This window comes from Ambystoma mexicanum, chromosome 8 (assembly GCF_040938575.1).
Source record: "Ambystoma mexicanum isolate Mex_15411 chromosome 8, UKY_AmexF1_1, whole genome shotgun sequence".
NCBI lineage: Eukaryota > Metazoa > Chordata > Amphibia > Caudata > Ambystomatidae > Ambystoma > Ambystoma mexicanum.
The window spans coordinates 1,349,885,638-1,349,897,940 of record NC_090929.1 but is presented as its reverse complement, the minus strand read 5'-3'; positions in this window follow the sequence as shown (position 1 = coordinate 1,349,897,940).

Genomic DNA, 12,303 nt, shown 5'->3' with positions numbered 1-12,303 from the left:
ATTTACAATCCATCCAGATGCGACGCAGGCTAGGTTGAGGATTCCAACTAAGTTTGGCACATGCTAACATTCACAATTTGACTATATGCATTTGTCACCCGCCCTATTTCTATGCCGTTCCTCATTGAAAATCAAGAATGGGGGCACAAGTGATAATGCTCGCTTGGAGCTGGTGCTCGATGTCATGATTATTACATGTATGGATAGGTAACCTTAAGCAACAGCAATTGCTAAAGGGAAAATCTGTCTGGTCAAATATAAAAATGATGGAAATTGGTTAAATGAGAAATTAACAACTATACCAGAAAAAACCCTAGAAGAAAACTGTCATCCGTTAAAATGTATATAATTTATATGGTCTACCATTTCCCCGAGCACAGTGAAGTCAGGCAATCAGGCCTCCCACTGCCTTGTATTTGATGAGGAAACTTGGGAGGGATTTTTTTTTTTAAGACAAAGGCTTAGTAAATTGCAGATGTCGATTCTGAGCCCTGAGACACATACGAAAGAATTTAATAAATTAGTGAATGAGTTTAAACACTGGTCACGAGGGCAAAGTATGTTATGACTCCAAAAGGATGGCGAGTTGATGTTGGGCCTACAACTCAGGAAATTTCAGGGCAGTGGTTAATTGGCTAGAAACACACCAAAATAGTGCCCAAAGTAACCTTGTTCCAGAATCTAAGTGGATTGAATATCTCTGACACCACTTTAAGAATTCATCAATTGAACGTTTGCAAATAATGTGTAGATGGTCCCTGAGTAATCAATGTTGATGAATTTGAGATAGCAGAGCTAATAAACAAATCTTCACCATCTAGAGCGGCCGGCCCAAATGGGTTGACATGCCAGGTCCTAAAAAACAATGTTGACCTCTTGTCCAGGTTATTGAAGTGGCTTTTCAAAGATATTCTGAAGAGAAAAGTGTTCACTCCATCGTGAAAACAGCCATAATTATTCCATTTTTCAAGGGGGCGATCGGGTGAATCCAGTGAACTATCACCCTATCACCTTCCTTGACATTGAGAGTTAACTATCTATGAAATTGCTGATGAAGGATCTGGAGCCCTGTTTTGAGAGGGAGCACACCTTGTCCAAGTTCCAGACAGGTTTTAGGAGAAGTCTATCAACCGCCCTTAATGGGTTAGTTTTGAGTGTTGTTAGCTAGAAAACAAGGGGACAAGGAGATTTCCCATTGGGGCTTGGATAGTCCTCTCCAAGGCTTTTGAACAGGTAAATAGAGACCATTTGTAGAGTAAAGTATCAAGATGGGGGATCCCGGCACATATCTTGGCTATAGTAATGGAGCTACATAGGAACACTAAAATTATAGTGCGATTAGACGAACAAGGCCATATGTTTATTAAAGTAGAAAGATGAGTTAGACAAGGTTACATGGGAGCTCCTCTCTTTTTTAACCTTTACCTGGCAAATATGGGAATATCACCAGATTCTGCAGCATTCGCCAGCCCAAAAGTGAATGACAGTAAAATCAGTTGGCTGGCCTATGCTGATGATATAGTCTTACTTGATAAAACAGCAGTGGGATTACAGCAGTTATTAAACGCATTGGGAGACTACGCCAAGCTTAATGGTCTTTCCATTAACCCAGACAAATCAAAAATAGTGGTGTTTAGACAGGTGAGAAGGAAGATCCAGTATTTCAAATTTTCACTGGATAGCCAAGTAATACCAAAAGTGGAGGAAGTCATTTACCTGGGCTACATAGTATATGCATCACCAACCACTGGGCAAGTGGAAATGTACGCAAATGGAAAGAGCATGTGCTTGGTATCTCAAATTAAGGAAATGTTTGCAAAATAGTTCCAGTGATTTTATATGGGGTAGAAGCCAAACCTTTACTCTGGAAAACAAATTGGCAAACAAGGTCTCTCAACTCCCTGTCTAAGGTATGAATTGGGTTTGAAATAATCTGGGATCCTTAGCAGACTGGAAGCTAGTTTCTCTCTATTGGTTAATTATATCATCGCAACAACAGTATACACACACTGCATGCAGATATCAAGAACCATCTTGAGCAATCTAAATCAGCCATATTAAATAATTTGGACACCAGGGTAAGCAAGATCTTGTGAAGTGCAGATACAGATCTTGAGACACTGGTTGCTAATCCTTTAAAATCTAAAAAATTACTAGAAAGGATGGACTGGATTAAAACAATTGAAGTCAAGCACAATGCAACTTTGGCAAGCTAGCTCTCACTACTTGATAAGAAGTCGGGGTTTGTACCAAGATATCTTAAGAAATTCTCTGACTGGAGGGTGAGACAAAACTTCCTTAGGGTTCACCTTAATCTAGTGCATACTGGAGAGGTCCTCTCTAAATGGGGGCACGGGGAGATGGCTCAAAAATTGGGTGCTATTTGTAAGCACCCTGAGAAACAGACATTAAGACATCTACTGATGGAGTGTGAGGGTACAAGAGCGACTCTCCTACAATAATTTGTTAGACAGAGATGATGCTATCCTAACTAGGTTGATATCGGATCATGAGACAGCTCTCCCGATAAAAGTGATACAGGTCTGTCAAAATAGTAATGTCATTATCTAAGCACAATATTCTCCGTGTTTTATTTTTTCTTCCTCATCCCGTGTTGTGTATTTGCTTTTTATTGAGTAAACCATGTTTCCTTTGAAGATGGTAACTGTAAGTAAAGTGTATTTTTTGTTTTTCTTGTATCTCTTGATGTTTTTTAAGATGTTTAATGGATTTGAAGTAACCAAGTTGAACCCAAAACATTTTGTAAAGGTTTGTGATCAAACTATATAGAAATTTAAAAAAAAACATACACCCCACTGGTGCCACAACCACTTCAGGGCACTACACTGCATATGTCAAAAAATAAGTGGTTTGTTTGAATGTAACAATGCCTCTGTTACTACACAACCTAGTTTATCAGAAAATTTAACAAATTTAACAAATGCCTCCTTAATATTCCTTCAACCCAAATTTAGTCACTAAAATGTAGCACAATTAACAGTTAGAATATGCCAGCAGGTATCTAACGACATATATAATATTACAATAGTACTTTTCAAAGTCAATCTAGTTACAATACACCGACAGGTATCTAACTACTTGAAAAATACCCTTCATTCCAAAGCACTTTAAATAGGCTCTCAAAATTTTTATATGACAACACATCTTCTAACCTCTGATTTAGTTAGAATATGCCAACAGGTATCTAACTATTCCAAGCATTCAGTTAATGATATAATATGATATGATATGATATAATATGATATGATATGATATGGTATTTATAATGCGCCTATACACAAGTGTTTCCAGGCGCGAATCACAACATATTTCAAACAAGCATACCATAACCCTTACACTCACATAACTATAATCAGTTTCTTTTTTTTATCCAGTATGGATTGTTTTCCCAATGATCCAATGATTGTTTAATGCCAAGACAAGACCAATGTGTCATACACTAATGTTGTACCAAAGTTGTACCAAACATAGTATTCGGAATGTACTGTTTATGAGGGGTCTACATTGTATACAACTATAGCTTTTAAACAATCCTTCTTAACAAATTGTACTGTTTTTTTCCCACAGACAATGCAACAGAGATTACAACTTCATAATGTTATAAAACTAAGTAACCATAGCAATTATAATCAGATACATACTCTATGAGCACTGTGCTCTATTGTACTACAATCATAAGTACCATGTACAGTTCAATTACATCATTCCTCCATATTACAAAACACAGTGTACTCCCATTAGATTACCTATAATTACTATACATATATTACTTCTGTGGTGGTTGTGGCCAGTGGATAAATTCTTGGGGCCATGACCTGCGGCCAAACCCCCATCTCTGACCACTGGTCTCAACCACCACAATACAATTATCTATATAACAAGTATGTACCATACAGCGTCAACTAATAAAACTCACCCTGACCCCCCTGCAATTGAAATGATGTCCGCAGACACCGAAATTGACTGTGGACTCGGCATCATATGCAATCCTTTTTTCCACCTATGGAAACAACTCCATATCATCTTATTCCACTCCCCTCCCCTTTCCAAACCCTATTTTAACCATCAAATAACTCTAAATGTGTGTCACAAGTCGTCCGTTCACAGTGCTGTCTGTGAACTACTGAAGTGTCTGCGTACTGCTACAACACTTGCCCAACCTTTTTCCACCTACAAAAATAGCCCCATATAATCTTCTAGTCCACTCCCCCACCCTTCTCAGATACTCTTTCTACCACCAAATAACCCAAAATGTATTTTCCAGACTTTTCCCCAGTGCGCTGTCTACAGACACCGGCTGGAGTCCGCAGATCCAACATTGCGGGCATTTCCAAAAATATGACACACCTCACGCTTTTCACCATCCAATCAGTGATGGTGTCTGATGTCCACGCCGCCCTCTGGACCAATCAGAGGCCTGCCCGCAGAATGAACATGGAAGTGAGTTCACTGACTAAACCCAGATATCACTAATTCGTTTTGACCTACTTTTTGGCCGTTTTAAAAAAACTACTGGACTGATTTACAGCAAATTTACAAAAGCATGCTTTTGGGACCAAGCCACAACTCCCGCCTCAAATCTGGTGAAAATCTGTCCAGCAGTTTGGGCTGTAGGCGTGAGCACCATTTTTTCCATTGAGTCTATGGGAAAAAAACACACATTTTGGGACCCTCTCCATAACTTTGCCCCCCTTAACGAAACCTCACCAGAATCAATCTGATGGGGCCATATACTTTTTTTGCAAAGTTTTGTGAGGATTTGTCCAGAGGCAGTGAAGTTGTAAGCCACCCAAAAAGTGTTCTTACTATGGGCTCAGCAACTTAACCATAACTGTAGGTACAAAAAATAGAGCTATACCTTTTGTGACTGAGGTATAGCTTGTGGCTATGGGTAGTGGGCAGATTGTCTGAGTCATGGCATAAGGTCATGACCAGAACAATCTGGCTACTGGCAATGACCACAAGGGACAACCAATGGCGTTAAAGTGGCTATGTCCACCAGGGACCGACTATGTGGTCAAGTTTTTCAAAATTGGGATAGGTTTGAAAGAGAAAAAAATTTGCTCATGGGTACAAGTTGAAGTGCTGGATGGGATTGCGTGTCCTGTGTTTACCTTTTTAAAGTATAAATAGTAAGTACACAACACAGTGAAATCAGTTTGGTGTCTGGGCAATGGGCATGACCGTCAACGAGGAGAAAAGTGTACTGTAATTTGCTTATTGCAGCATGCAGCACGGCCGAAGTGGTAGGTTATGATATGATATGATATGGCATTTATAACGCGCCTATACACAAGTGTTTCAAGGCGCAACACGGCAAGGGAGGTGGTAGGGAGGGAAGACAGACAACAATCCTAGTAAGCCAGGAGTCATTCAGCTTGTGCAAGCGCATGGTAAAGGGAAGGGGGAAAGTGCAGTACATGGGATAAAGCATAATAAACAATAAGTAATGTATGGCCAGCTGGTGACAAGTGCAAGGATAAGTACAGACATCAGGTGTCAAGTGCTGTTAGTGGAACTGTAGGGATACAGAAACAGTCCCTAAGTGTGGGCGTTGCCAGGAAGGCAGTGCAGGTGCGCGACTGGTGGGGGGGTGGACCTGGGCCTGAGATCAGGGGGTGGCCAGGTAACCAGTGCAGTTTCAGTAACAGCCAGGAAGTCAGAAGGGGAGAGGAGGAGAAAAAGCAGAAGCAAATAGAAAGGTTTTGAGGTGCTTCCAGAATCAGAGATGGTTCTCCTCAAGTTTCAGGGAGGCAGGGAGGCTGTTCCATAGGGAGGACCCTGCCAAGGAAAGAGATCTACCACCAACTCGTTGCTTGGAGAAGCGACTGACCCTGAGGGAGTTGGTGGCGGATGAGCGAAAAGCTCGGGAAGTAAGATATTTAGGAAGAGAGAGCTGAAGGTAATGAGGCCCCAGGCCCCAGTAGGCCTTGTGGACAATGCAGAGGGTTTTGAACTTAATCCTCGCAGCCACTGTGAGCCAGTGCAGAGATTTCAGTCCTGGAGAGATACGATCTCTGGGCTTGAGGCCAAGGACAAGTCTTACAGTCCTGTTCTGGATGAGTTGCAGAGGGCGGAGAGTAGAAGCAGGCAGATTTAGAAAGAGGCTGTTGCAATAGTCCAGCCTAGAGAGAACCAGAGCTCTGGAGATAGTGAACTTCTGGGGGAAGGAGAGGAAGAGAACAATACCTCTGAGGAGGTGCAGCTGGTAGTGTGACTTCTTAGAGATGTCAGCGATGTGATGAGAGAAGGAGAGTGTGGAGTCGAAGATGACCCTGAGGTTTTTAGCCTCACAGGTGGGAGCCGGAGGAGTGCCAAGGGAGGACGGCCAGAGATTGACAGGAAAGGAGGGAGCAGGTGATCCAATGAGGAGAATCTCGGTCTTACTGGCATTAAGGCAGAGATCATTGGTGGCACACCACTCTTGGATGGCGGACAGGCAGTCAGAGATAAGAGAGGGAGAAGAGGTGGCAGAAAGTAGCCTGAAAAAGAGCTGAGTGTCATCTGCATAGCACTGGAAGTTGGGGCAGAGCACAGCAATGCAGTGGGCAATAAGTGCCATGTATAGGTTGAATAGCCAGGGAGAGAGGTTAGACCCCTGGGGAACACCACAGGCAGAGCTAGAGATGGAGAAGAGGAAGGACCCGAGTTGCACCTGGGAAGTTCGATCGGAGAGGAAAGAAGTCAGCCACGGCAGGGCCGGACCGGTGATACCCAGGTTATCACAGAGACGGTTGAGCAGGATAGCATGGTTAACCATGTCAAAGGCAGAAGAGAGATCAAGTAGGATGAGGACACATCGGGTGTTGGAATCAAGGTTGGCGAGCCAGTGTTCAAGGATGTTCAGGAGAGCAGTTTCCATGCTTCTGGCAGCTCTGAAGCCAGACTGATGATCATGGAGACAGCCAACAGATTCAGTGTGAAGAGTGGGCTGGGAGATGGCCCGCTTTTCCAAGAGTTTACCCAGGAAGGGAGTGATGGAGATTGGGTGATAGTTAGCCGGACAGGATGGGTCGGCAGAGGGTTTCTTAAGAAGAGGGTTCACAAGGGAGTGCTTCAGGGGGGAAGGGAAGACTCTCCTGGCAAAGGAGTGGTTGCAGAAGTAGGCCAGAGCAGGAGCCAGTGAGTCAATGTGGTCCTTGATGGTTTTGGAGGAACAAGAATGAACCTGTTTTGACAAGACTTTCATAGATCGGACTTGTCTAGAAACATTGTCTGGGAAAACAGGGGAAAGGCAGAGAAGGAGGGAGGAGAGGTGGCTGAAGAAGGGCTGAAGGAAGAGCAGGGAGTAGAGAGGGGAAGAGGAGAGGAGGAAAGAGGGGACAGGATGTCCTGAGTTTTGGAGATGAAGTGAGAAGCCAGTGCTGTGCAGAGGGCCTGTGAAAGGACAGGTGACATAGAGACTGCAGCAGGATTGGTCAGTTCCTTGCAGATTTTAAAGAGTTCATCCGAGTTGTTAGATGCTGCAGAGACACAGGCTTGAATGTGAGCTCTCTTCTTGGTGGTGGAGAGCTGGTATTGCCTTTGGAGCATGCGGCATGCCAGTTTGTCAGATGGTGTACATGAAGCATGCCTAAGGGGTAGAGAGGTGAAGCGGGGAGTAAAGGAGAAAGTGATCACTCCAGGAGAGAGGAGTGGTGAGAGGGATATAAAGGAGAAGTTCTGAGGAGATCAGAACATCTACAGTGTGCCCTGCATAGTGGGTCAGGCCAGAGGGGAGAATAGAGAGTGCGAGAGAGTTGCAAAGGTCACAAAAGAGTCCAGGGGAATGACAGGAATCATCCCGGTGGATGTTGAAGTCTCCAAGACGGAGGAGTTGAGTGGTTGAGACCAGCAAGGATGAGGAGAGGTTCACCCATTCAGATAGGAAGGAGGAAATCTGACCAGGTGTCCAATAGATAGTATCCACCGTGAGGGACTGGCTAGGAGAGAGAGAGAGCCTGCAGAGTAGGCCTGCATAGGAATGACAGAGGCAGGAATCCACTCGGGGAAGATCAGCGCTACATCCCCTGCAGAATGGTTGGGCCTGGGTGCAGAGAGGATCTTGTAGCCATCAGGGAAGAGGGTGTCAAAGCTTGTGACAGAACTGGCCGTGAACCACGTCTCAGTGAGAACGAGGACATCAAGGACAAGTTCCTCCAGAAGGCAGCAGATGTCTGAGGAGTGTTTGACAGCTGAGCGAGAGTTTAGAGTGGCAATATGGAGAAGGTTGCCATCCTTGAAAGGCTTCTGGGGAGGGGTACAGATCAGAGGTACGCCCTGCAGAGGTATAAAAGAAACTCGGGTGGGGGCAGAAAAGGAAGCAGGAGCGGGCAAGGTAACAAGGAGGAGGGAGCAGGTGAGGAAGCCGTGGAGGCGGGGGAAACATCTATCGGAGATGAGAAGGTTGGCCTGAGGGCCTTGGACCAAGACGGTGCCATTCACATAAACATTAATGATGACCTTAGAGGAGTGGAAGGAGGCCAGGAGGGGCTCCCACCGGGTGCCACCATTAAAGGGAGAGGAAGAGAAAGGAGAGAGCACAGAGACCATGTGAAGAGTCCATTGGTCTGGTGAGGGAACAACAAAGAGGATGTCAGTGACAGTTTGCCTGGAGGAGGCACAGGTATAGGTGTCAGCGATAGGGAGGCCTGGGTTGTAGACCAGGATGTCCTTTTTAAACTTCTTCCTACCAGATTTAGTGAGGAGAGCAGGATAGTCGATAGAGAAGCAGTTGGAAAAGATGGGAGGGATGGAAAGTACCATAGAAGGTAGGAGGAGAGAGGAACAAGGCAGTGAGAAGGGGAGAACACTAGGAAGGGACGCAGGGCAGAGAACAGGAGGATGAGACAGCCAGAGCAGAAGAGAAGAGTTGACAATGGGCACGATAACTGGCACTAAGATGAAGTACTTACACAATGCACATTTTAAACAGGAGAAAAAACACACCTAAGGTTACAAGTCCTGAATAAAGGGGAGAAGGCACATTTTAAACAGGAGAAAAACACACCTATGGCTGCGAGTCCAGAATAGGGGGGAGAAGGCCTAGGTTTCACAATGCAATTTATTACACTTACGCAATGCACATTTTAAACAGGAGAAAACACACGTAAGTTTGAGATTCCTGAATAGAGGCGGAAGGGCCTAGGTTTCACAATGCAATTTTAAACACTCACAGAATGCAATTTTAAACAGGAGAAACCTAAGTTTGAGAGTTGACTATAAGGACAGGAAGGCAGGGTGGAGGAGGGTCTCAGCCTAACACGGGCCCCTACTACCTTCCTAACTTCCTGCAAGGGGACAGCTGGCCACTGGCTTCCCCTGCTGACACCTGCAGACACTCGATGGAGCCGCCCTTTACCAGTGGTCACACCAATCAGCTGGAGGAGGGTGGGCTGGGAGGCAGGAGGAGGGAGGGAGGCAGAGGACAAAGTGAAACAAAACTGGGGAACAAACACAGGGCACCAGGGCCAACAGGCACACCAAAAAGCCTTTTCCTTTATCCAAATAAGTCAGCCAGTTCAGGAGGTTTTCAGGCAAGCCCACTCACCTGAGTAGCACCGATGAAAGTGGCACACACACAGGACTAATGCTGGGTAGGAAGTAGCATGAGACACAGAGCCATTCAGCGGGATGAGGGCGGGCTGGGAGGTGGGAGGAGGGAGGGAGGCAGAGGACAAAGTGAAACGAAAATGGGGAACAAACACGGGGCACCAGGCCCAACAGGCACACCAAGAAGCCTTTTCTTTGTCTAAATGAGTTTCAGGCAAGCCCAGTACCTCAGCAGAACCGATGGGAAAACATATTCTGCTTGCGGTTACACCCTGAAGTGGTGGACTAGATTACAACAAACATACGTGACTAGCATTAGCAAGGACCTGCAGGCATGTATTTGGAAACATGTGTTGTGTTCTATTCTTTCAAAGTGTAAGAATGTAAGTAGAAAAAGTAGTAATATATATTTGGTGTCTGGGTACTGGGCCTGGCCCTCGGCAAATGCAAATGTGTACTCTGATTTGCTTATTGGGGAATGTGGCATGGCCGAAGCCTATGTCACATGGATTTGGAGACTGGCAATGACTGACAGCCATGAGCACTGGCCATTCATTACATTATTATGCGATAGTGGAAACTGAAGTAGGATGTAGGGTAGGTGCAATGAGTAATAGGGATGGTTTGGTTCGGCTGGGGTGATGATGGAACCTTATGCTGTAGGCAATTCAACAATGATTTCCATAGCCTGCATGCACTGCTGATAACAACAGACATAGGTATGTGTTGCAAAAAATATGCTTCTTAAAGGAGCTTTATAGTTCATTCATATATGTGAAAAAAGGAATTATTAATCACTTATATACAGTGATGTAACACCATGAAATATTTTCACTTATAAAAATCTATTAAATTGACAGAAAAAATGTTATTAAAGGGATGTTATGGTTAAGATGCATCCAACCCTTGCGATTCCTCTGATGCAGTAGTTAACCCAGGGGTGTCCCACCTTGGCATACCTTGTCATTTCCTTCCTGAGTTCTCATGAACACTTGCCCATCCATACTGCCCCTTGTGGCAGAACATGTGTTTCTTAAATGAGTGTTATAGGTCTTTCATATATGTGAAAAGAGGAATTATTAATAACCTGTATGAAGTGATCTAACAACATGAACAATGTTCACTTATAAAAATCTATTGAATTGACAGAAATATATTTGTTAAAAGGATATTATGGTTAAGATGCATCCCACTCTTGAAACTCCTCTGCTCCAGTAGTTACCCAGTGGCATCCTACCTTGGCATACCTTTTCTATTTCCCTCCTGGGTTCTCATGAGCACTTGCAAATCCATACTGACCCTTTTATCTATGCAATTCTCCCACTGCACAATGCATATGTGTATGAATAGGAGCGTTGAGTACAATTATTTGAGATAAGTAATGGAAATGTAGATGGAAAAGATTTGTAAAAGATTGTTAAGTGGCAGTTGGTGTGTGGAAGCTTAATATGGTCATAGGATTATCTCTTTGCCTTCTGCAGGCTGCCATGGAAAGGGAAGAGGGGCTCTGTATGGAGCCCGACCTTCCCTTTCCATGGTGGCCATCTTGGAAAAGGATTTTCCTTCCTACAGCAAGATGCGGTGTGCATCCAGCTGTAGGAAGGAAAATCCTTTTTTTTCCATCCCAGGTTATCGCTTTGGCAACCAGGGGTGCTAATGGCCTTCTCCTCTCATTGCAGGGGCTGGAATGGTGGATGACTGTCTGGAGTCCTCGTTATCCAGCCACCCTTTGCTTGGGCCGATAGCTTGAGCTGCCGGACCGTTATCCCCTGTTCTAGTGACTGGAATGGGGGATGAACGCCACATTATTTCCATTAGCATAACACAAAATGCTAATGGATATGTTGGAAAATCTTATTGAGTTTGTGTACTTTACTGAGAAATGTAAAGTAGATGTAGTCTATAAAATAATTTTTTTAGTTCTATTTTTTAACTGTGAAGGTGGTTCCTAAAATAACTTTTTTATTGTATATATTTGTTTTTTGCAGGAGAGGTTAGAATGTAAGGTGGGGAGGGAAATGAGGGAAGAGGCACCAAGCATTAATATGGAGGGGCAGGCGGACAGGGGAAGATTTTGCGTGTGTGTTACAGCGAAGGTAGGGGGCATTGATTTTCATGCTCCTTGATTGAAGCTTCAAAAGGACTTTGAAATTGCTCCACCCAACAGAGTGGTGTGTTGCAGTATATACAGAGGACTGTTGTCTTCGAAAGATACAGATCAACACCCTCTTTTATTGCTTGCAAGGTAGCTGGTGGGATTTTGTGTCCCACAGAAGTAGGCTATGTGGTTACAGTATTGGTTGAGGAAGATGAGGTGGAGGAAGACAGCCTACTACTTGTTAAGAAAGGAACAACCTTTCTGAGAGCATTGGAGTCGTTGGAGTGGGTGTGCCAGCGAATGGAGGTGGTGCCGTAGGAGTACTGGTCAGGTAGTTCACAACTGAATACAATGTTTCACACAGTGCGTTTCACTTTGGTAGCTTTAGCCTTTGGTACATTCTCAACTGTGGTAAATAATTGCCACACCCGTGATCTCTATGGGTGCTAGAGGTACACACTTCCTCCACCTCATCTTTTTGGTCCTCTTCATGACTTTGGAAGTACTGTGCTTTTTTTGTTGTGTAGGTCCTCCAGCTGGTGGGGGTGGTGGCTCTTGGGGAGGATGGATGACAATAGCTGATACAATTTTTAAGATAAATAGCAGTTTTGCTAATATTCTTCCAGGTTTGTGCTCTGTACAAGATTGTTACA